This window comes from Pongo abelii, chromosome 19, assembly GCF_028885655.2.
Source record: "Pongo abelii isolate AG06213 chromosome 19, NHGRI_mPonAbe1-v2.0_pri, whole genome shotgun sequence".
Taxonomy (NCBI): domain Eukaryota; kingdom Metazoa; phylum Chordata; class Mammalia; order Primates; family Hominidae; genus Pongo; species Pongo abelii.
Genome location: NC_072004.2, coordinates 88,445,844 through 88,470,102, shown reverse-complemented (window position 1 = coordinate 88,470,102; position 24,259 = coordinate 88,445,844). Strand labels below are relative to the sequence as shown.

Below are 24,259 nucleotides of genomic sequence, written 5' to 3'. Positions count from 1 at the left end.
GGCTGGGACTTCTAGTGCTATGTTGAATAGAAGTGGTGAAAGCCGGTATCCTTGTCTTGTTCCAGTTCTCAGGAGGAATGCTTTCAACTTTTCCCCTTTCAGTATAATGTTGGTTGTGGGTTTGTCCTGGATGACTTTTATTACCTTAAGGTATGTCCCTTCTATGCTGATTTTACTGAGGGTTTTAATCTAAAATGTATGCAGATATTTATATGGCAGGGAAGTGTGATAAATAAATCAATAATATGGCTGGGTGTGGTGGCTTATGCCTGTAATCCCAGCACTTTGGGAGGCCGAGGTGGGTGGATCACCTAAGGTCAGAAGTTTGAGACCAGCGTGACCAACATGGTAAAACCCTGTCTCTGCTAAAAATACAAAGTTAGCTGGGCATGGTGTCACATGCCTCTAATCCCAGCTACTTGGGAAGCTGAGGCAGGAGAATTGCTTGAACCAGGGAGGCGGAGGTTGCAGTGAGCCAAGATTGCACCCTTGCACTCCAGCCTGGGCAATAGAGTGAGACTCCATCAAAAAAAAAAAAAAAAAAAGAAATCAATAATAGATTTTCTAGTATAAATATAAGTTGCTTTAGGATATATTCTGTGGTGAAATAGAATTGAAATACAAGTCAAGCAGAAAAAGCAATGATGTAAATTTTTTTGGCTTTTGAAAAAGAGTTTGCTTATGGTGCATTTGTGTGTGTGTGTGTGTGTGTGTGTGTAAAATGTAACATGCAAACAAAATTGCGTCTAACAAAGAAACATAGGCTTGTTTATGTACTCTGTTTTTAGGTGGATAATGATGGGAATAAAATCTCTATTCTATTTAGGTCCTACTGGATTCACTTAAAAGACTGATGAGATAGGCCGGGCATGGTGGTTCACACCTGTAATCCCAGCACTTTAGGAGGCTGAGGCGAGTGGATCACCTGAGGTCAGGAGCTGAACACCAGCCTGGCCAACATGGCGCAACCCCATCTCTACTAAAAAAAGACAAAAAACAAAAATTAGCCAGGCATGGTGGCGGGCACCTGTAATCCTAGCTACTTGGGAGGCTGAAACAGGAGAATCGCTTGAACCCGGAGGGTGGAGGTTGCAGTGAGCTGAGATTGTGCCATTGCACTCCAGCCTGGGCAACAGAGTGAGACTCCATCTCAAAAAAAAAAAAAAAAAAGACTAATGAAACAGTTTTATTTAAACAAATCTATCTACCTAGCTACCTACCTACCTCCCTACTTACCTACCTACTTGTCTATCTATCTATATCTGATCTATCTATCTGCATATTTATATGCCTAAAATGATATCTTCTGCAGCTATTTAAACTGGAGACAAAAACGTTTTAAATGTCAACTTACAAATGAGTGATGGGGCACCTAGTTTTTCAAAGTTCTCTTTTTTTTTTTTTTCTGAGACAGAGTCTTGCTCTGTCACCTAGGCTGGACTGCAAAGGTGTGGTCTCGGCTCACTGCAAGCTCCGCCTCCTGGGTTCATGCCATTCTCCTGCCTCAGCCTCCTGAGTAGCTGGGACTACACGTGCACGCCACCACGCCCGGCTAATTTTTTGTATTTTTAGTAGAGACGGGGTTTCACCATGTTAGCCAGGATGGTCTCGATCTCCTGACCTCGTGATCCGCCCACCTCAGCCTCCCAAAGTGCTGGGATTACAGGCGTGGCCACTGCACTCTAGGTTACTCTTTTAGATCAGAAGCTATTGTAAAAATCACATAGCAAAAGACAAAAACCAAGATAAAACAAGAAAGGAAACAAACCAACAAAACCAGATAGAGTATAAGAAGTTTTCAGGACATGAAGAATGAATTTGGGAGCATGAAAACATGAACATTTAAGATATAATTTCCTTAAAAAAAAATCACAAGGCCAGTGTGTTATCACGAATGAGGAGCTCAGATGGTTGTACTTCTGACTTTTAAAGTAGTCAGTAGAAAGAAAGAGACTCTAAAGATTATGTGTGTGTATTTATCAGAAAGAAATGATTTACTTTTCTAAAATTGTCCTTGAGCCAGATGCGGTATCTCACGCCTATAATCCCAGCACTTTGGGAGGCGGAGGCAGGCGGATCACTTGAGCTCAGGAGTTGGAGAGCAGTCTGGACAACATGGAGAAACCCTGTCTCTGTCAAAAAACAAAACAAAACAAAAGAAAACCAAAAATTAGCCAGGCATGGTGGCATGCGCCTATAATCTCAGCTAGTTGAGAGGCTAAGGCAGGAGAATTGCTCGAGCCTGGGAGGCAGAGGCTGCAGTGAGCCAAGATCGTGCCATTGCACTCCAGCCTGGACAACAGGAGTGAAACCCACTCCTAAAACAACAATAACAAACATTGTCCTTGAATATGAGATAGTTGCACAAAGAAACTCCTGGTGGGTCCCCAGATGCATAGGGAATGTCAGAACATCATGTGGGAGACGGTTGGGACTCAAACCCAGGGGATTTTAACAACTCAAAGTGGGTTCTCATACATGTTTCCCTGAACTAGGGAAAGGCAATATGGCCCAGGTGGCCTGGGCAGTCGCAGTGGCTTGTGCTTATATTATGGAATAAATTACATTTAATAAGGCCAACTCATTGGCTGGGGCAGTAACTCTTAACCGAGGGCAATATTGCCCTCCAGGTGGCATTTAGCACGTTTGCCACGTTGGTATCTAGTGGGTAGAGGCCAGGGATGCTACTTAACATCCTGCAACACAAGGACACAATGCATCACAACCACAAAGGACTCTCCAGCCCCAAGTGCCAGTCACGCCAAGGCTGAGAAACCCGGGTCTAGAGAATTTGTTGTATCATCTCTAGCCAGAGAGTAGAATGTGGAAAAATTCAGATGTAGAAAAAAAAAAAAAAAGTCCCCTTGTCTTTTCCTCTTACTTCTCATAGGTCACTACTGTCAATCCTGAGTCTGTATCCTTGGAGAAATTGTATTATGCACACCTAGTGAGTGTCAGGTCAGTGAAATGTGCCGTCATGCGTGGTACCATAAAGGCTTTGCTCCCTCAACCCAGTTCTGAGATGCTTTGAATATATGTCTTGAAAAAGACAAAACTGGCTATAAGATAGTTGACTGGGGTCCCATTGTACCTTGCACAGAAGTCTGCACAGCACTGTAGCGTGCTGTTACAGTTGGTTTGTATACATTTATGTATATGTTGTGCATACATTGCAATACATCTGTAATATAATGCTGCAATGACATATTTATACAATATATAATTGTTCACCAAAATAGGTGTTTCTGTAAGAGATTCCAGGGACAAAGGACGTGTGTATTTTAAATATGCTTAGCAAAAATATATTTCGCAAGTTGTTTTTTCTCATTAGCAGGGCCCTGGAAGTGTTAATCATTTCTTCTTAATGTCTCATTTTGGAATTTATTTGCCTGTTTTTCTCCTGACTCCTTAAATTACTCTCCAAGTCTCTAGTAATCATTGTCTTGCTCTCATCAGCACCTGTGTCTAGCCTTGACTTTTTTTTTTGCCTGAGGCATGAACTTAATAGGGAGAGTGGTTACCATTAAAAAAAAGTCATTATTCCCTCTCAGGATCCTAGAGTAATAAAACTTAAAGGGTGGAAAAGATTTTAGGTGATGAGAATACTTAATATTTATTGAGTCCTTACTGTGTACAAGATGTTCTGCCAAACACTCTACCTAGATCATCTAATTTAATTTTATAATAATGACTCTTTGAGGTATACACCAGTTACTATTATTCCTCCCCACTTTACAGGAACAGTGAGTTTAAATAAATTGTTCAGTATCACATGGTGAGCAGATCCGGGATTTTTTTGAGACGGAGTCTCACTCTTTCACCCAGGCTAGAGTACAGTGGCGTGATGTCAGCTGACTGCAACCTCTGCCTCCCGGGCTCAAGTGATTCTCCTGCCTCAGCCTCCCTAGTAGCTGTGATTACAGGCACCCACCACCACGCCTAGCTAATGTTTGTATTTTTAGTAGAGACGGAGTTTCGTCATGTTGGCCAGGCTGGTCTCAAACTCCTTACCCCAGGTGATCCACCCACCTTGGCCTCCCAAAGTGCTGAGATTATAGGTGTGAGCCACTGCACCTGGCCTCAGATCCAGGATTTGAACCCATAGTCTGACTGTAGAATTTCCACTCTTATACCACAGTGCCTCTGAGCTGATGTCTGGTCCAGCTGCCTTTGTTTACAGACAAGAAACAAGTCTGGTGAGAATAAATGTCTTATTTAGAATTGAAAATTGCTAGATAATGGCGGAGGTAGGATGAAACCCAGATAAGATGTCAGGGGCTGCCAGTATTTGGCAGAGTGACCTCGGGCAAGCTTATTGGTCTTCCTGGGCCTCAGTTGACTCTGCTGAGAAGTGAGGACATTGGAGCGGATGGTTCATTAAGAGCTTCTTGTTTCTGCATGTTTAAAGGGACAAGTTGCAGCACAGGTTAGCAAACATCTTTTTGTTGTAAGGTAATTGTGAAGTGTTTCAGTTGGATTTTAGTTCACCTACTTAGGGATATGATTCAGTGGTAAAATTAAGCATGCAGTTGAATATCTTTTTGATGTGAGTGAGAAGGCAGTCATTGTCCCAAAAGACATCTGGATGAATTTGGAGTGGCTGAAACATCGGGGATCACCATTTTAATTTCATTTGCTGTGGATCTGCTGTGTCTCTTTGGCAAGGCTTGAACCAACTAGGAATCTCTACATCAGTGCATATTCTATCAAGAAAGAAGCACTTATATGGAATAATAGGACCATGAAGCTGCAGAAGAGAAAGACAGTCTACCAATCAAGAAACTTACTTCTAGGCATGAAAAGGCAATTTAATATCTATTATTTTATCCCATAGGGAGCTGGTGTCTTATGAAAGACATGATTTTATTAAGGAGGTTTTGGCTAAGTCTGCTTTTGTGCAGCAAGTGGTGCATAATGTTTTTTCCAAATAACTGGCTCACTGTTGGAAGTTAATGATGCTCTCCAGTGATGGCCTTTGAGTCTGGAGGAATGATAGTGACCAGCTGTTCTCCATTTCCAAAGAGAGCCGGATGGAAAGAAATTGATTTAAATTGTAGCATGGCTGGGTGCGGTGGCTCATGCCTGTAATCCCAGCACTTTGGGAAGCCGAGGTGGGTGGATCACGAGGTCAGGGGTTCGAGACCAGCCTGGCCAACATGGTGAAACCCTGTCTCTACTAGAAATACAAAAAATTAGCCGGGCATGGTTGTGGGCGCATTTAATCCCAGCTACTCGGGAGGCCGAGGCAGGAGAATTGCTTGAACCCAGGAGGCGGAGGTTGCAGTGAGCCAAGATTGCACCACTGCACTCCAGCCTGGGTGACAGAGCAAGACTCTGTCTTGGGGCGGGGGGCGGGGGGAATAATTGTAGCATGAAGTCAGGGATATTTCAGCAGGGCCCCTGGAAAGGTTTATTCTAGAGTAAATATGATTGAGGGAATCCAGGGAAGGGAGCAGTCATTGAATTGGGTCTTTGGAAATCCTACCTTTTATACTATCGACTCTATAGATCCTGGATTGAGAAATTAATAATTGCTGCTACCTTTTTTTTTTTTTCCCATCTTACTGCCTGAGAGGTAGGGAAGCCTGATATGTTTTCTTGGAGATTTTTTATGGAATTGGAATGTGAAGGGTCTTGGACCACGCTGAGATGGGCTGGGCCACAACCAAAGCACCACAAGACCATGTGCAATGAATAGGCTCATGGACTCTGAGGAGGCTCCTGCAAAGATCATTGCTGTCACTCTGAGCTGTGGTTTTTCTCTTTAGGAGGCTGGGAGAAATGAAAGACCCTGAGATGACCTCCCTGGGATGGTGACCTCCCAGGGATAAAGGAGAGAGCCAGAGAGTGCCTGGACCAAGAGCAGATCTGTCCCCAGCATCACTCAGGCCTGACTTCCTAGGCCTGACCTTGGAAGTTTTGGGACAGTTGTCTAGGGTGAAGCTCCTCTCTTAAATTTGCTTTTTAAGGGTTTAGGGAGTTGGGGAGCCCCAGGGCCTCCAAGGTTCTATTCTTAGCAGGTTTGCTTGTTCTGCACTGGTACGCAATAACAAGGGAGGTGCCTTTTGTCTATCTTAGGGCTACGGCTGCATTTTGGGTGGGCACTCAACAAAGAGGTGAGACAGTGTAACAGGGTTGGTTTGGTAGGACCTTGAGCTACCTGTCCCAGACGCCCCATTTGACAAGCCCAGTGTGGCCTGGTGCCTGAAGAGGACATGGGGGAGGGTCCCTCTCTAACCATTATTCACAGCGTGGTTGCCTGTTCCATGGCACAGGTGCTATAGGGTACCCACTGCCTTCTGACGTGTTGCTTCCTGCATAGCAATGCTACAAGACACTGGCACTCCACACTCTCATAATCGGGGTATTGGGACCCTTAGAGTTTATGTGATGAGGAGTTGGCATTTTATTTTATTTTATTTTACTTTTGGGGTGGAGTCCCACTCCGTCACCCAGGCTGGAGTGCAGTGGCACAATCTGCAGCCTCCACCCCCTGGGTTCAAGAAATCCTTGTGCCTTGGCCTCCCGAGTAGCTGGGCTTACAGGTGCCTGCCACCACGTCCAGCTAATTTTTGTATTTTTAGTAGAGATGGAGTTTCACCATGTTGGCCAGGCTGGTCTTGAACTCCTGACCACAAGTGATCCGCCCACCTTGGCCTCCCAAAGTGCTGGGATTACAGGCGTGGGCCACTGCGCCCAGCCAGCATTTTATTTTTAAAGACCTCAGATGGTCAGTTTCCAACGAGAAAACCACTGTGCATTGGCAAAGGTGAACATTCTCAAACCACGTGAGGCACGGACAGGAGACCATGAACATATTTTGGGAGACAAGCCTGACTGTTGGCCTGGCACTCCCAGCCCCCAAACACTAGTGGTTTTTGTGGGCTTGAGGCTCCCTGATTCCCAATTCCGCTGGGAGGAAGATGAAGTCTTTCTTCAAGAAGAGGGGGTGGCACAAAGTGGGGAAGGAAGGAAGAAGAAAGGGAAGCAAAACACTCAGGAAGGAGACGGATGATGATTATTATTTTTGTATTTTTTCTTTTCGGTTTCATGCTTCAGATTTCCAATGTCATTATCCACAGTGTGGGGGAGGAAGTGATACACATCACCTTCTCTGTGCCGTGATGGGAAGTAACAGCCTTTGTCTTGACGCATGAGCCCACGTGTATGCTGTTGCTCTGTTGAGCATCTGGGTTGGTGTGGCCCTGAGGCCTGCCCAGAGCCCTGCAAACAGTCCCTGTCTGTCCCCATCCCTTTCCCCCTTCCTCCTCACGTTCATACTCTGACTGCGTGAGTGAATATCTGGTGCCCCTGCCTCCCCTCCTACCCTTCTGCGTCTCCCTGCAGGCCTGGGCCTCTGTATTGATAGGGCCACAGCGTTCTGCCTGGGAAGGTCTTCCTCTTTGTTTGGGGGCATCCTTCCCTGTTCCTATGAAGGAGAGGGCGGGAGTGAGTATATGTGATTGATGGGCAGAAGGTTAATAAGGGCCTGGAGATTCAGTTTAAATAGTCAGGGGTAAGTGCTCTGAAGTTGCAGTAACTCTTGTTAGTTTCTCTATAGGAACAGGTAGATGTTTAATAGATATTCCTTTAGGGCAATCGGCTTATTTTTTATTCATTCATTCTTTCGTTTGTTTAGCATTTATTGAGAACTTGCTCTATTGCAGTCACTGTGCCGAGTGCCAGGGGTTTGAAGAAGTGATGGGAGATGGCCTGTGTGTGTAAGGAAGTTGTGTTTCAGTGGAGAGGTGGGCAAAGTACATGGGTGCCTTAAATTCGGCCTGCTGCCTGTTTTGTAAATAAAGATTTGTTGGAACACAGCCATGCCTATTTGCGGAAATATTGCATGTGATTGCTTTTGGACTACAGTGGCAGAGTTGAATAGCTTCAACAGGGCTCTGTGGCCCCAAAGCCTAAAATATTTACTATCTGGCCCTGTAGAGAAGAAGTTTGCTGGCCCCTGATGCAATGTTTATGAAACGGTTTTCTGAGGTCTGGTGGCAGTGAACTGCTTGAGCAAGAACCATCAGGACCACTGTGCTGGAGGAATGGTCCCTGGAATGTCTGGTGTTCCCAACTGGGTGATTTCCAGGGGGTCACCACATCACCACTTTGTGGCGGACCCTCCCAAACAGGACTTGCTCTTCATTTAGGAGCTCAGTGTTGCAGCAGCTCTTCCTTTGCTCAACTTTTGCCTTTGAAGAATCTTCAGGGGCTGGCTTTGCAAGTGAAGCGTGATGAGTTCTCTGGGCCCTTTTGCTCCGTTGTTCTTGTCACAAAGGAAACACTGTTTCAAGACAGATGGCCAAGCCAAAAGTGTGCAATTTGAGATTGTGAGGGAAAGCTAGCTCAAGCAACACTCAAATTTGTCACAGTCACTAGCACCTGTAGTCTAGCAGAGTAAGCTAACTTGGCCTCATGTCCTTGATGGTTCACTTCCAAGGAGTTCTCTGGCTTTGGGGAAGTTCTCTTCATTCTGTTGCATTGGTTCTCCATCCTGGTTGCTCGTTAGAATCACCTAGAGAGCTTTAAAAAACCCCAATGCCCTGAACATACCCTGGATTAACTACCCCTGAATCTCTGAGGTCGGGGGGTGGAGGGACCCTAGGATAAGGCACTAGTAATTTTTAGAGCTCCCCAGGTGTATTAGTTCATTTTCATGCTGCTGATAAAGACATACGGGAGACTGGGCAATTTACAAAAGAGATGTAATGGACTCACAGTTCCACGTGCCTGGGGGGGCCTCACAATCATGGCAGAAAGTGAAAGACATGTCTGACATGGCGGCAGACAAGAGAAGAGAGCTTGTGCAGGGAAACTCTCCTTTATAAAACCATCAGATCTCATGAGACTTACTCACTATCATGAGAAGAGCATGGGAAAGGTCCGCCCTCATGATTTAATTACCTCCCATCGGGTCCTTCTCACAACATGTGGGAATTGTGGAAGCTACAATTGAAGATGAGGTTTGGGTGGGGACACAGTCAAACCAGATCACCAGGTGACTGTGATGTGCAGCCAAAGCCGGGAACCCCTGTTCTAATCGGGATCATGGTTTAATGAAGGATGAGCTGGTGTTTGGAAAAAGCAGACTCCCTTCAAAGGCTGCATGTAACTTTGAGGCTAAGAATTCAACTGAGTTAATGCTTAGGGTTCGGGTCACAGTCAGAAGAGCTCTGGACATAAAGAATGGGGCCCTGGAGCTTGGATGAGGGAAGTCTGGGAGGAGGCTGTCACTTCTGGTGTCTAGCTGCAGCCCTGTCTATGGAAGGCTCATACTTGACATTAGTGTTGGTTCTCAAGACTGTTGATCTTGATACCAGCCTGGGTTGGGGGTAGTTGTCATATTTTCAGGTTCATTTTCCAGTTGGTCATGGGATACTGGTCAGCCTGCAACTGGGAACTCAGGCCTGTCCTCTGGGCCTGGCTCCTTGGCTCTCTTAAAAGAAAGAAGGCAGGCAGGATCTTTCCTGCTTGGAAAGTTTGAGCTTGAGTTTGAATTCTCTCTTGATGTACAGTGCCTGTTGGATCACATACTGTGTCTGAAAAATCTCAGGCTGGCAGAGACTTGTGGGAGTCATCTCAGGCAGCCCTCTGCCATCAGATGGGACAATACTTCATTGAATCCAGACAGATGGTAGGAGTAGAGATTGTTCCCAAAGACATTTGTGAAGCAAGACTTTATACTTTTCTTTTTGTCACCTAATTGAGTGTTTAGCTAGCTTGTTAGAAACTTATCTGATCTAAATGTCTTCTGCTGCAATTTAAATAATAGGGAGTAGCTGACATCATTTTTCTTACGCATCTTAGTACCAATCACATGAAAAAGCACTTACTGGGTATCAATTCTTTTGAAAGATACCCTGAGTGCAAAGGATCAAAGTTAATATTGGTTAAGTTTTGTCCTTTAGCCCTTGCATGTCAAGATTATTAACACAAGTGCTTTGTGGAGAGGCTGCGGTTGGATTGCATATTATTGCTTTTTAGCAGTGGCTTGCTCATAAAAGGGGAGAAGAGCCAGTAATCAAAGCTTTGTCAAGGGCCTGTGTAATTTTAGAGTTGGCCCAAACGTGTTCTGTTTGCAGAATAACCATTTGTTTCTTTCTTTGGAGAACAGCTGCTCAGAACGTGGGAGCAGGGAGAGAACTGTCTTCAGGCCAAGCCCTCAACCATTTAGTGAGCACTTACTATGTGTAAGGCATTGTGGGAGAGCATGCAAAGAAGCAAGATATAATCCCTCCCTGCAAGGAGCTCAAGGTCGGCTGGGGAGAGAAGTCACATTTGCCTGTCATTATGAGGCGGGTCAGCATGTGGTTGTTAAGAAGGTAATGAACAGAAGGTGCTGGAAACTCAGTGACAGGGAGATTACTTCTAGTTGGGAAATTAGGACTTCTTCATGGATGAGCTTGGGTGGGAGGGATAGGTTGAGTTTTGACAAGTAAGGATGGGAGTTGGGAAGAGGCGGTAGGGGAAGGAAATGCGTTATAGGCAGAGGGAACAGAAAATTGGAATCATAAGAGTGGAAAATACAGGGCTGTTGGCAACACAGTTATTCGTTTGGTTGGGAGGTGATGCCAGAGAGGTAGGTTGGGGCCCATACGTGATCAACCTATAGTTCCTTAGAAAGGAGTTGTGCTCTGTTCTCTAGATTGATGGGGGAGTTCCTGGAGAGGTGTTTGAGAAGGGGACAGGATCAGAGCTGTGCTTTCAAGAAATACATTCTGTTGGTAGCAGATAGACTGGCCATGCGTGGGCACAGGGGGAGCCTGGCAGTTGAGAAACAGGATGGAGGTTCTTGCGTTTAGGTGAAAGGTAATAATGAGGCTTTGACTTTGGACAGAGGTATAGGAGATAGGAAGTGTGAGAGACAGTCCTGCTGGAGAACCTAGAGGACTTGGCAGTCCTTTGATTGTGAAAGTAGTCAAGCAAAGCTGTTCAAGCTTACAACAGGAACTGTGTGTCTGGGGCCAACTCCCCTGGGGCTGCTAAAGAGTTTGGCATCACCATTCTGCCTTATGGACTGAGGGGGACTCTACCAGAAATGAGGAGGCCGAGGGTCTCTTAGGCTTACTTACATCAGGTCTGTCTCATTTGAGTGAGTTTGTACTTTGGAATCTGCATGTGTTGGGGTGGTCTCCATGGCAACCAGACACCTACAGCTAGTTGTACTGGTGGTGATGTTTCCTGCTTCTCTGCTTTTGGTGATCTATATCTGTGAGGATTAGATTTGACTGAGAGTAAGTGAGACCTGAAAAATAGTGGCTAAAACAAGAAAGACCCCAGAGTCTCTCCAAGCAAGATGGTGGAGGAGCCGCAGTCCATATTGCAGCTTCCTCCCTCAAGTGCTGCTGGAAGGGAAGGACTTACGGAGGTCTCCCCAGAAACAACCATCCCAGAGCCCCCATCTTCCGCTGCAGGTTCCCCAGGAACAGAGGAACCTGCTGGTGACACCAAGAAAAAAATTGACATTTTGCTAAAGGCTGTGGGAGATACTCCTATTATGAAAACAAAGAAGTGGGCAGTAGAGCGAACATGAACCATCCAAGGACTCATTGACTTTAGCAAAAAGTTTCTTAAACTTGTGGCCTCAGAACAGTTGTTTATTTATGTGAATCAGTCCTTTGCTCCTTCCCCAGACCAGGAAGTTGGAACTCTCTATGAGTGTTTTGGCAGTGATGGTAAACTGGTTTTACATTACTGCAAGTCTCAGGCATGGGGATGAACCACAAAGAAAATCAACTTGCTACATTAAATGGATTTTCACAGAAGAGACAGCTCTGAAAAGTGTTGATGCTTGTGGCAAGAGACTTAACAGATGTGATCTATTCAGTACGTGTCTACTCTATGTTTATGCATAAGAAAACATCCATAGCATGAATGGACTAAAAAAAATGTGATTTGTATTAATACACCAGTCATCATAAAAGATGGTCATTATAGTACACCCATTGCTCCTACTTGTTACTATTATTGCTGCAGATCTGCCTCCAAGATTGAAAAGGAGACTAAGACTGTATAAACATCTTCATTGCCAGTTCTCAAAAAAAACAAACAAACAAACAAGAAAGACTCCTGTTCTGTAGAAGAAATCTAGAGACCATGGCTGGGAAAATAGGTTCATGGAGTCAGCAGGGATCTAGACTCCTTTTTTGCTCACTGCTTTGCCCAAGAGGGCAGCCCTTGTCTTTCTGACCCAAGGTAGTTGCTGGAGCTCAAGTCATCACATCTGCCTTCCATGCTACAAAGTGGCAGGAGGGAGGTAGATTCCCTGAAAGTCCTGCACAGCAGGTCCACTTACATTTCATTGGCCACAACTCACTCATATGACCTAATATAGCTGCAAGGAATGCTGCGACACATGTTCTTTTAGCTATGCAGCAGTTTGCCCAGCTAAATGTTGATATTCTATTACTGAAAGAGAGGGCGGAACGGAAACTGGAGCAGGCACTCAGCACTCTTGTGGCCACACAGCCTAGTGCAGAGAGAACTTTTAATCTTAATTCTGTTATTGATTTACCTTCTCAGTGTATATTTTGTATGTTGCTTTTAAAATGAGTTCTTTCTTTAGTTTCATTTGAAAGGAAGAAGTAATACATGAATTTGGTAAGAAATTCAAGTAGTACAAAGGATATACGATAAAAATAAGTCCCTTAGTCTCTTTATATTAGCTAGGACTTTTGGGATCATGAATAATAGAAAACCTAACTCAATCTGGCAAGAAGAAGAAACAAAATGTATTGGTCTATGCACTTAAAATATCCAGGAGCAGAACTGGTGTCAGGGCACTGCTAGACTCTGTGGATCAAAGGCTGTCACCAGCACCTGGTTTTTCTCCATCTCCTGGTCCTGCTTTTCCCTGTGTGGCTCCACTTTCAGGCTGTTTCCCATGACAGGCCAGTTACTCCTGGCCCGTGAAACTTGAGCAGGATGTGTGCTCATCCCTGAATACTAATGTATGTTGCCAGGGGATGTAGTGTATTAATGGCCAAGCCTGGGCCATGTGTCCTGTCCTCCCTCCTCCCACCATTAGAGTAAATAACAAAGATAATAAGGATGAATAATGGAGGGAAAAGTGATTCCTCCAAAGCAGATTAAGGTGTTTTTGCCAAGTAGGTGTAATGGATGTTGGGTAGTTAACATACAATAAATGTGGAGTATGGTTAGAAAACACCTCAAAACTTAGTGGCTTAAGACAACAGCAATTTATTTCCTGTGGTTCTAGGTTGACTGGGCTCAGCTGGGTGGTTCTTCTCCTGGTCTTGCCTGGGATCACTCATGAGGCTGCAGTCATTTGGCAGTTCCACTAGACTGGAGAGTATAAGGGCCTCACTCAGGTCTGGGGCGTTGGCGTTTGTTGCCTTTTGCCTGGACCTCTCCATGTGGTTGCTCATGGTTCAGTAGTATAGCCCAGGCTTCTTTACATGGCAGTGGAAGAGCCCCAAGAAGGTGAAGGTGGGCACCGGAGAGTCTGTTTCTCTAGTCTCTAGTTCTCAGTAGGTGGAGATTACAAAATATCGTGGCCATGCTTTGCTATCTACCACCTCTCCTTTGCAGAGATGACATCTGTTCACAGTCCATCCTTCCAGAATCAGTATTCCTTTTTTGGTGCCAAGTGCCTTCATTGTGACCACTCTCAGCTCTCACTTGATCCCTACACTGGGCTTCCCCTTTGTCTTGTTTTCTCCGTCCTGCCTCTGAGCTTCCCTTTGGGCACCAACTCCCATCCAGTGAGAAGAAATGCTGGCTTTCTAAGTGTCTATTCAGTTTACTAACTTAAACATTGGTGGAAAAAATTCGAAGCCCCAGTTAAGCCTAATGTGTTCTCTGTTTGTAAGCAGCAGAGAAGTAAAACCTTTGTGGGCCCAGATCAGTTGTAGGTGTTCTGGATCTGCTGAGAGGAAAGGATTTGAGCTAAACTCTCAGTCCAAGGGCTGTGTTATTCTGGAAGCAAGAATTAGCTATTGGGTGAGGTGACATTCTTTGGCTGACAGTAACTTAATATCTTCAGAATCTTTTTGCTTGGGGGAAGGATTCCTGACTTCCTGAGAACAGGTGTGTCCAGGCTGTGGAACTGGAAGAGGCAGGGAAGAGAGAAATTTTTATATTCTAAGCTTCAGCATGACTTGGTTTTGTTAACCTGCTCCTATATTACTGTGTCCAGAATTGGTGGGTTCTTGGTCTCACTGACTTCAAGAATGAAGCCGCAGACCCTTGCGGTGAGTGTTACAGCTCTTAAGGTGGCGCGTCTGGAGTTGGTTCCTTCTGATGTTCGGATGTGTTCGGAGTTTCTTCCTTCTGGTGGGTTCGTGGTCTCGCTGGCTCAGGAGTGAAGCTGCAGACCTTCGCGGTGAGTGTTACAGCTCTTAAGGCAGCAGGTCTGGAGTTGTTCATTCCTCCCGGTGGGCTCATGGTCTCGCTGGCTTCAGGAGTGAAACTGCAGATCTTCGCGGTGAGTGTTACAGCTCATAAAAGCAGCGTGGACCCAAAGAGTGAGCACTAGCAAGTTTTATTGCAAAGAGCGAAAGAACAAAGCTTCCACAGTGTGGAAGCGGACCTGAGCGGGTTGCCACTGCTGGCTCAGGCAGCCTGCTTTTATTCTCTTATCTGGCCCCACCCACGTCCTGCTGATTGGTAGAGCCGAGTGGTCTGTTTTGACAGGGTGCTGATTGGTGTGTTTACAATCCCTGAGCTAGATACAAAGGTTCTCCACGTCCCCATCAGATCAGTTAGATACAGAGTATGGACACAAAGGTTCTCCATGGCCCCACCAGAGCAGCTAGATACAGAGTGTCGATTGGTGCATTCACAAACCCTGAGCTAGGCACAGGGTGCTGATTGATGTGTTTACAAACCTTGAGCTAGATACAGAGTGCCGATTGGTGCATTTACAATCCCTGAGCTAGACATAAAGGTTCTCCAAGGCCCCCACCAGAGCAGCTAGATACAGTGTTGATTGGTGCATTCACAAACCCTGAGCTAGACACAGGGTGCTGACTGGTGTGTTTACAAACCTTGAGCTAGATACAGAGTGCCGATTGGTGTATTTACAATCCCTGAGCTAGACATAAATGTTCTCCACGTCCCCACCAGACTCAGGAGCCCAGCTGGCTTCAGCCAGTGGATCCCGCCCCGGGGCTGCAGGTGGAGCTGCCTGCCAGTCCCGCGCCGTTCGCTCGCACTCTTCAGCCCTTGGGTGGTCGATGGGACTGGGCGCCGTGGAGCAGGGGGTGGCACTCGTCGGGGAGGCTCCGGCCGCACAGGAGCCCATGGAGGGGGTGGGAGGCTCAGGCATGGCGGGCTGCAGGTCCCGAGCCCTGCCCCGCGGGAAGGCAGCTAAGGCCCGGTGAGAAATCGAGCGCAGCGCTGGTGGGCTGGCACTGCTGGGGGACCCAGTACACCCTCCGCAGCCGCTGGCCCGGGTGCTAAGTCCATCATTGCCCGGGGCCGGCAGGGCCGGCCGGCTGCTCCGAGTGAGGGGCCCGCCAAGCCCACGCCCACCCAGAACTCCAGCTGGCCCGCAAGCACTGCATGCAGCCCGGGTTCCCGCTCGCGCCTCTCCCTCCACACCTCCCTGCAAGCTGAGGGAGTGGGCTCCGGCCTTGGCCAGCCCAGAAAGGGGCTCCCACAGCGCAGCGGTGGGCTGAAGGGCTCCTCAAGTGCCGCCAAAGTGGGAGCCCAGGCAGAGGAGGTGCTGAGAGCGAGCGAGGGCTGTGAGGACTGCCAGCGCGCTGTCACCTCTCATTACCTTTGTCAGTTTATTTTTTGAACTGGAGTCTCGCTCTGTTGCCCGGGCTGGAGTGTAGTGGTGCGATCTCGGCTCACTGCAACCTCTGCCTCCCGGGTTCAAGCGATTCTCCTGCCTCAGCCTCCCGAGTAGCTGGGATCACAGGCACCTGCCACCACGCCCAGCTCATTTTTGTATTTTTAGTAGAGACGAGGTGTCACCATTTTGGCCAGGCTGGTCTCGAACGCCTGACCTCAAGTGATCTGCCAGCCTCAGCCTCCGAAAGTGCTGGGATTACAGACGTGAGCCACTGAGCCTGGCCTCTTTTTGTTTTTTTAAGGACCCAATAATTCTCTTCCACAATCAGGAATCAATATCTTTCCCCCTTTGCTGGGGAGACTCTGTCTCATTTTCTAAATTTAATTTATGGCTATAAAGACACTTTGAGAGCAGGAGGGAGAAAAGGGAAGCCCTGTCTTGGTGTTCCTCAGGCAGGGGTATAGGGCAGAGTAGGGGGATACAGTGCCAAACTGTGTTTTTTCCCCTATCCTCCCTCTGCCAAGTATGGTGAGAAGAGAAGCATGGAGACCAGAGGAGCTGACATTATGGGCTTGAGAATCCTTGCTCTCTGCTTTTCCCAGGGCCTGGAGAGGTTTGCTGGCTACAGGGTTGGATGCCGGATGGATCAAGGAGTTTTCTTGGCCTCATTCCACTTCCCCTCCCTGGTGGCTGCCACCCTAAGGAATACGACCTTAGGAGTCCCTGTGAGCACCTTTGCAATACTGCTGCTTTCCTTAGAGGGGGGACCTCCTCTCTGGGCAGCTGAGGCCAGGAAGCAGAACTCCATCCTACACAGTAATAAAGGGAGTGTTTCAGCACAGATGGGGAGTCTGGAGCCCTAGGTTGTATTTCTAGCTGAGCTGCTTACGGTCCTCATGATTAGCCACAAGTCCTTTAACCTCCAGGCATCTCAAGGCTCCACAGAGACTGAAATCCTTTCCCTCCCATTTTGTGCAAATGGTGGGAGGATAAATTCAGTCATGACTGTTTAATGCTTCTGTGCCCTCCGGAGAAAAGAAAGAACAAAATACCAGGGAGACAAACTTTTTTAATAGCTTGTTGGTGGAAGCCGATCTTAGCTGCCACTGTGCCCTGGCTTCTAATCCCACATCTGACTTTGGCTCAGGGCCATGAGCCACAGTGCTTGGTTTCTGCGGACTCACTGAACGGCAAACCAAATAGAACCATCAGGCCTGATGGTGAGAACTGTGTGTCTGACACACAGATGAAGGGGAGGCTTCACACCGACCAGTGCATAGGTTTTCTTTCTTTTTTTTTTTTATTTCCTTTTTTTTGCTTTAGCATTTCTTTGGAAACCTCTGTCAATTTCTGAAGCTCTGGTCTTCTTGTAGAGAAATCAACCAAGACAGCCCTGGAGCTAAATGAGTTAGTTCTCCAGGAGGGTGGAAAAAATAGATACCTGTTAAATGCATAAACAAGGGGAAAACGGATTAGTATCGTATTTAAGATGGAGGAAGGGACACACAGTCATTGCCTGTGCATAAACTTTAAATAGATTACAGATGTGAATTTGCTGAACACTTTGTAATTATGCATGAAGATTTCTGTGTGGGGGAGAGTATCCATGGGCTGATGGCAGCAAACACTTGCATCTTATGGGCTCAGGAGCCCCAAATATTATTATGTGACATTGGTTTATTGCTTTATACTTTTCGAAGCACTTTCTCATCCGTTACCTCATCTGACCCCTGCAATAATCTTGTGGCCGTAGGTTTTATTTTTTATTTTTATTTTAATTTTTTTTTTGAGATGGAGCCTTGCTCTGTCACCCAGGCTGGAGTGCAGTGACACGATCTCGGCTCATTGCAACCTCTGCCTCCCGGGTTCAAGTGATTCTCCTGCCTCAGCCTTTAGAGTAGCTGGGATTACAGGCACGCGCCACCGCACCTGGCCTTGAAAAGCTTCTTTTACCCTGTGAAAATACATTTTGACATAATTCGTTAAAGTCTTGCAGCATTTAATTATATTAGAGTTTATAAGAGTCAAAGATACATGAGGTTCTATTAGCAGTGTAGGCCTTCCAGTAATTATTTCATAAGGGGTCAATCTGTATATCCCAGTGAGAATGGATCTGATTGCCACTAGTGCTAACGGTAGTACCTTTGGCCAAGTCAATCCAACTGATTCAGTTACCTTCGCCAATTTCATTTTTAAAAATGCCTTTTGTCATTTTTATCTTTCCAAAAGACTGAGGGTGATAAGAGACAATGATAGTACCTTGTGCTTATAACATTTTAACTCTTTTATAATTTGTCCAAATGGATTCCTGTGTCACTAGAGATTTTGACAGGGATGTCTCCTCAAGCAGGGGTCCCCAACCCCCAGCAGGCCCCCAAGACTTACTGGTCTGTGGCCTGTTAGGAACTGGGCCACACAGCAGGAGGTGAGAGGCGGGCGAGTGAGCAAAACTTCATCTGTATTTGCAGCCACTCCCCATTGCTCTCATTACCTCCTGAACTACTCCTGTCAGATCAGCAGCAGAATTAGATTCTCAGAGGAGCACAACTCTTGTGGTGAACTGCACGTGCGAGGGATCTAGGTTACGGTCTCCTTATGAGACTCTAACGCCTGATGATTTGAGGTGGAACAGTGTCATTCCAAAACCATCCCCCACCCCCAATCCATGGAAAAACTGTCTTCCACGAAACCGGTCCCTGGTGCCAAAAAGGTTGGAGACCACTGCCATAAAGGAAATAAATTTTGTAATAACTTCCTTGCTACTGTCATAGCATTAGCTTTTCTACATGGGAAAGTTTCTATCCAACCAGGAAACATGCAAACTGTTGCAAGACATACTGATATCCTATTGAAGGTGGCAATTTAATGAAATCCCTCTGTAGATGTTGAAATGGCCTATCAGGTAGCAGAAGTGTATCACCTAAAGTTTTTTTTTTTGTTGTTTGTTTGTTTGTTTTGAGACAAGGTCTGGCACTATCACCCAGGCTAGAGTGCAGTGGCGCAGTCTTGGCTCACTGTAACCTCCTCTGCCTCCCAGGTGGAAGCCATCCTCCTACCTCTGCCTCCCAAGTAGCTGGGACTACAGGCGTGCGTCAGCACACCCAATTTTTGTATTTTTTTTGTAGAGATGGGGTTTTGCTATGTTGCCCAGGGTGGTCTCGAACTTGTGAGCTCATGTGATCTGCCTGCCTAAGCCTCCCAAAGTGCTGGGATTACAGGTGTGAACTACTGTGCCTGGCCTCATCTGAAGTTTTGATTGTCTTTCCAGGATTATGAGTTTGACGAACTAAGCACTGGTTACAAACCATCCTAGTAATTCTAGAACAGTTGCCACACCATTATTTTTCCATAATTTGTTTCATTTTGTCTACGGTATGAAGAGTCATGGAACACAGGATTTTTTTTTTTTTTTTTTTTTTTGAGACAAGGTTTCAGTCTGTCACCCAGGCTGGAGTGCAGTGACATGATCATGTGAGGTCACTGCAGCATTCTCTTGGGCTGAAGTGATCCTCCCACCTCAGCCCCCTGAGTAGCTGGGACCACAGGCATGGGCCACTACACCTGGCTAATTTTTGTATTTTTTTTGTAGAGATAGGGTTTCACTGTGTTGCCTAGGCTAGTCTTGAACTCCTGAGTGGAAGCAATCCACTCGCCTCGGCCTCCCAAAATGCTGGGATTATAGGCATGAGCCACTTGCCCAGCCTGCATAGAACTTTTAATAATGGAAGCTTTAAGGACTCAGAAAAGACCAAGTAGTTGTCTAAGCCCTTTATGAGTCTACGCTTAATGTTGAATTTACATCCTTTCAAGTACAAGTTTTATTTCTCCAATTAAGATGCATAACGCTGTCCAATGAATAGGTCATCATAGGTGATTTGACTTGGATAAATCTTAGGGAGTTCATTCAGCTTCTATATCTTAACAATTTCACAACCAACTGACTTAGCATGAAAATCTGCCAAAACATTTCTTTAGCATTTAATTAATTCTTGTTCTTTTGATGGTGGGTTAACAGTTTTATGAACCAGTGAGTTTCTTCATACGAGTTCTGAGAATTTTTTTTTTTTCTTGAGACAGAGTCTTGCCGTTTTGCCCAAGCTGGAGGGCAGTGGTGCAATCTCAGCTCACTGCAACCTCTGCCTTGTGGTTTGAAACGGTTCTCTTGCCTCAGTCTCCCGAGTAGCTGGGACGACAGGCGCCTGCTACCACTCCCGGCTAATTTTTGTATTTTTAGTAGAGACGGGGTTTAACCATGTTGGCCAGGTTGGTCTCGAACTCCTGACCTTGGGATCCGCCTGCCTTGGCCTCCCAAAGTGCTGGGATTACAGGCATGAGCCACCACGCTTGGTGAGTTCTGAGAATTCTTATCCAGTTTAATGACACGATCTTAAAGTAATCACAAACCTGTACTTGTCAGAATCTTTTCCATGAGCCTCCTTGAAGACAAAACTATAGGCTTATAGTTGCTTAGTAAAGTACCGAGCAAACAACCATCTGTGAGTGACAAGACTTAAAATGTCCATGGTTAAAGAGCTGATGAAAGTTCATTCAATAATGACACAATTGAGAAGGAAATTTAGTTGTTTCTGTGGAATACAACCATTTAACATAATAACTGAAATTATGGCTGATCACGTATCAAATTTCTAAAAATTGTAAACAATTTTCTAGAACACATATGAGTAAAATTCAAAAAAGGTTCAGCATTACTTATTATTTGACAGTACTTCCCATATAATTTAGCATACTAAATAAGCCTAATTAGTATAGTATCTCTCCTTTACAAGGTGAGAGATATATCCTTTGAGGCTTTCTCAGGGCCCAGCTAGAGAATCCCAAAGTTAATTCTTGGTCAGAAAGACTAAATTTAGAGTTTGATTTTGGTTTAAATATCAAAGGTGTAAAACATTTCATCAAAATAGGATCACAAGTCACTACGAAATAATAGTCATTAATTTAACCAGAGTGATAAAGACTTCAAAGGTGAATATAAAAAGCAACATATTTGGAGGAAAAACCTTAGCTCCTTAATAGTTTTCTATAGTTATCAAAAACCTGATAAAGACAACGTGAAGGACAAAAAGTTATTTTGGTAGAACGTAGAGTCTTCATTTCCTTTGCCAGTTTCCTAAAAGGTAAAGAAACCCCCCAACTTTTTTTTTTTTTAACCTTGTTTTCTTTTCTTTTCTTTTTTCTTTTTTTTTTTTTGAGATGGAGTTTCATTCTTGTTGCCCAGGCTGGAGTGCAATGGCGTGATCTCGGCTCACTGCAACTTCTGCCTCCCGGGTTCAAGCGATTCTCCTGCCTCAGCCTCCCAAGTAGCTGGGATTACAGGCACCTACCACCATGCTTAGCCAATTTTTGTATTTTTAGTACAGACAGGTTTCACCATGTTGGTCAGGCTGGTCTTGAACTCCTGACCTCAGGTGATTCACCTGCCTCGGCCTCCCAAAGTGCTGGGATTACAGGTGTGAGTCACCACGCCTTGCTGATCATGATAAAATTTCTTTCACATGATTCACCATCCACAAACCTCCTACAACCTTCTTATATTCCATCAGTTATTTATTTATCCTATCTATACCCTCCCTGTTTCTCATTTTGGGGCAACCCGTCATTCTACACTAGGGTGAAAATTACTCTCTTTTTTTCCTTAACAAAGATATATTTCATACCTCATAGCTTCAGTTACCAAAAACATATCTTTTTTTTCCTTGCATATGGAGTTGTTTCCCATATTATTTCCAGTTTTTTTGTTTGTTTGTTTGTTTTTTGAGGCAGTTTCAGTCTTGTCGCCCAGGCTGGAGTGCAATGGCGCGATCTCGGCTTACTGTAACCTCAGCTTCCCAGGTTCAAGTGATTCTCCTGTCTCAGCCTCCTGAGGTGGCAGCCGCCACCATGCCCGGCTAATTTTTCTATTTTTCGTGGAGACAGGGTTTCACCATGTTGGCCAGGCTGGTCTCGAACTCCTGACCTCAGGTGATCTGCCTGCCTCAGCCTCCCCAAAGTGCTGGGATTACAGGTGTGAGCCACTGTGCCTGGGCTTATTTCCAGTTTTCACTAGCTTATATTGATTAGAATTTTAAACTGTTACTAACCTCAATTTCTATTGAAAACATAAGAAGTAAAACAATTTTAAACTGTTATATACTAACATTTCATGAATATACATTTGTAATTTCTAGAAATATGTGCTTCCTCCTAGAACAATGTTTTCATGTTTATGAACAAACCCAAATATATTCAGCTTCTTTATATTGTACAAAACCAAGATGCCAAAGTATTTATACTTGAAACTTATGTTTAGCAGTTAATGTTCTAGTATTTTAACTAAGAAATGACTCAGACATTTTATAAATATCTATTACTTTAAAATTCCAAATTGCTGCAAAAGATTTTTGAAAAAATGACAAATTCATTTATAAACTTTTATGCTGTCCATATTCACCTAATTTATTCTTTTTTTTAAACAGTTATTATTTAATTGCTCACTAAACAAAACTAGCCATTGAAAGCTTTCAGGGAATGCCACCCCAAAATATGTTGCTTTGGTAGTCACATTTTTGGTATATTAATTACTTTGAGTTGAAGGCAAAATACAGGGCAAGGCCTCCTGAGTTCTCTTTCATCTGCCAAAAGACAGATCCTACAGAAGGAACTCAACTGTGTCAGTCTTCTGAAGATTAACTCTTTTTTATTTTTTTGAGACGGAGTTTCACTCTGTCACCCAGGCTGGAGTGCAGTGGTGCGATCTTGACTCTCCGCAACGTCCATCTCCCAGGTTCAAGCAATTCTCTTGCCTCTTTCTCCCTAGGAGCTGGTATTACAGGCGCCTGCTACCATGCCTGGCTAATCTTTGTATTTTTAGTAGAGAGGGGGTTTCGCCATGTTGGCCAGGCTGGTCTCAAACTCCTGACCTCCGGTGATCTGCCCGTCTGGGCCTGCAAAAGTGCTGGGGTTACAGACGTCAGCCACTGCACCCAGCCAAGATTAACTCCTATCACAGGAGAGGACATCAGAAGGCCACCTCAGCTGGCCCATCATCCATTCTTCCAAGGACCCATCTATCTTTTCCACGTTTACTCTGCGGATATTTTCTTTATCCCCCGACTGTTTTCATTCTAGCAAGGGGGTTAAATCAGAGGACACTTCGGTTATTCATTATTGCCCCCAGGGATTGTCAGCTAGCCTGATAACCAGATTTCAGGCCAAAATACTATTATTTGCCAAGACAAACAAACACGCAAGCCTGGTGAAGACAAAATGGTGAAAGGCAAGGCCTGTTAAAGTTAAGTCTTGACCTTCTCCATTTTGAAAGTTTCTAGTGATTTAGGGTGCAAAGAGGGACACACCCCCACAAATGGAGACTTTTCCCACAGAAGTAAATTTCCTTTACAAAAAAAAAAAAAAAAAGAGAGTCTAAAACAAAATAACTAAAATAACTAAAGATAGGCAGCTTCCCAAGCAGCCTGTGTTTTCTTTTTTTGGAGATGGAGTCTTGCTCTGTCGCCCAGGCTGGAGTGCAGTGGCACGATCTTGGCTCACTGCAACCTCCACCTCTGGGGTTCAAGCGATTCTTGTGCCTCAGCCTTCCAAGTAGCTGGGACTACAGGCACCTACTGGCTAATTTTTGTATTTTTGTAGAGACAGGGTTTCCCCATGTTGGCCAGGCTGGTCTCGTACTCCTGACCTCAAGTGATCTTGCCCGCCTCGGCCTCCCAAAGTGCTAGGATTACAGGTGTGAGCCACCGTGCCTGGCCTCAGCCTGCATTTTCTAACTAGATTACTGAGTTCAGGTGAAAACCCATTAATGAACAGGGCTGAATTTAAGATTTTCACCAAATCATAAAAGTGACTATAGAAGCAGACCTTGTTGATATGAGAGCTTAACTTTTATAAATCACTTTTATTTGTTTTTGTTTTTAAGATTGGAAGGTAACTAAGAGAAAAAATAAATTCAGACTGGGCAGAGGAGGATAGAAAGATAGAGAAAAGGTGTGGTCAGAATTGTCAGTCTACATAAAATATTTTTTCTCATCAATGAGTCACTTAAGCTTTCTATTTGCCTTTTATAAAGAATCTATTACAAGAGGCAATGTTTGATTCATTTAATCATTTAGATGCCCCTGCAAACCAGTTAAAAGTGCATCCTGGCCAGGTGCAGTGGCCCCTGCTGTAATCCCAGCACTTTGGGAGGACGAGGCTGGTGCATGGCTTGAGCCCAGGAGTTCAAGACCAGCCTGGGCAACATGGTGAAACCCCATCTTGATATACATGTATGTATATCTCCCACAAAAAATTAACTGGGCATGGTTGCAGGTGCCTGTACTCAGGAGGCTGAGGCAGGGAGGATCAATTGAGCTCAGGAGGCAGAGGTTGCAGTGAGTTGAAATCATACCACTGCACTCCAACCTTGGTGACAGAGCGAGACCGTGACTCAGGAAAAGAAAAAAAAATGCATCCCATTGTTTTTTGGGGGGTTTTGATTCTTCCTTT

The 24,259-nt window shown here is 45.2% G+C and overlaps 1 protein-coding gene and 1 pseudogene across 12 annotated transcripts in view; both read left to right on the top strand.

Annotated features, from left to right (window-relative positions):
• Positions 1 to 24,259, top strand: part of SLC39A11 (solute carrier family 39 member 11) — a 564,735-nt gene that overhangs the window by 114,852 nt on the left and 425,624 nt on the right. The gene's annotated exons all lie outside the window — the stretch shown is intronic.
• LOC129051110 (ubiquitin-like protein ATG12) lies at positions 9,852 to 12,460 on the top strand (annotated as a pseudogene).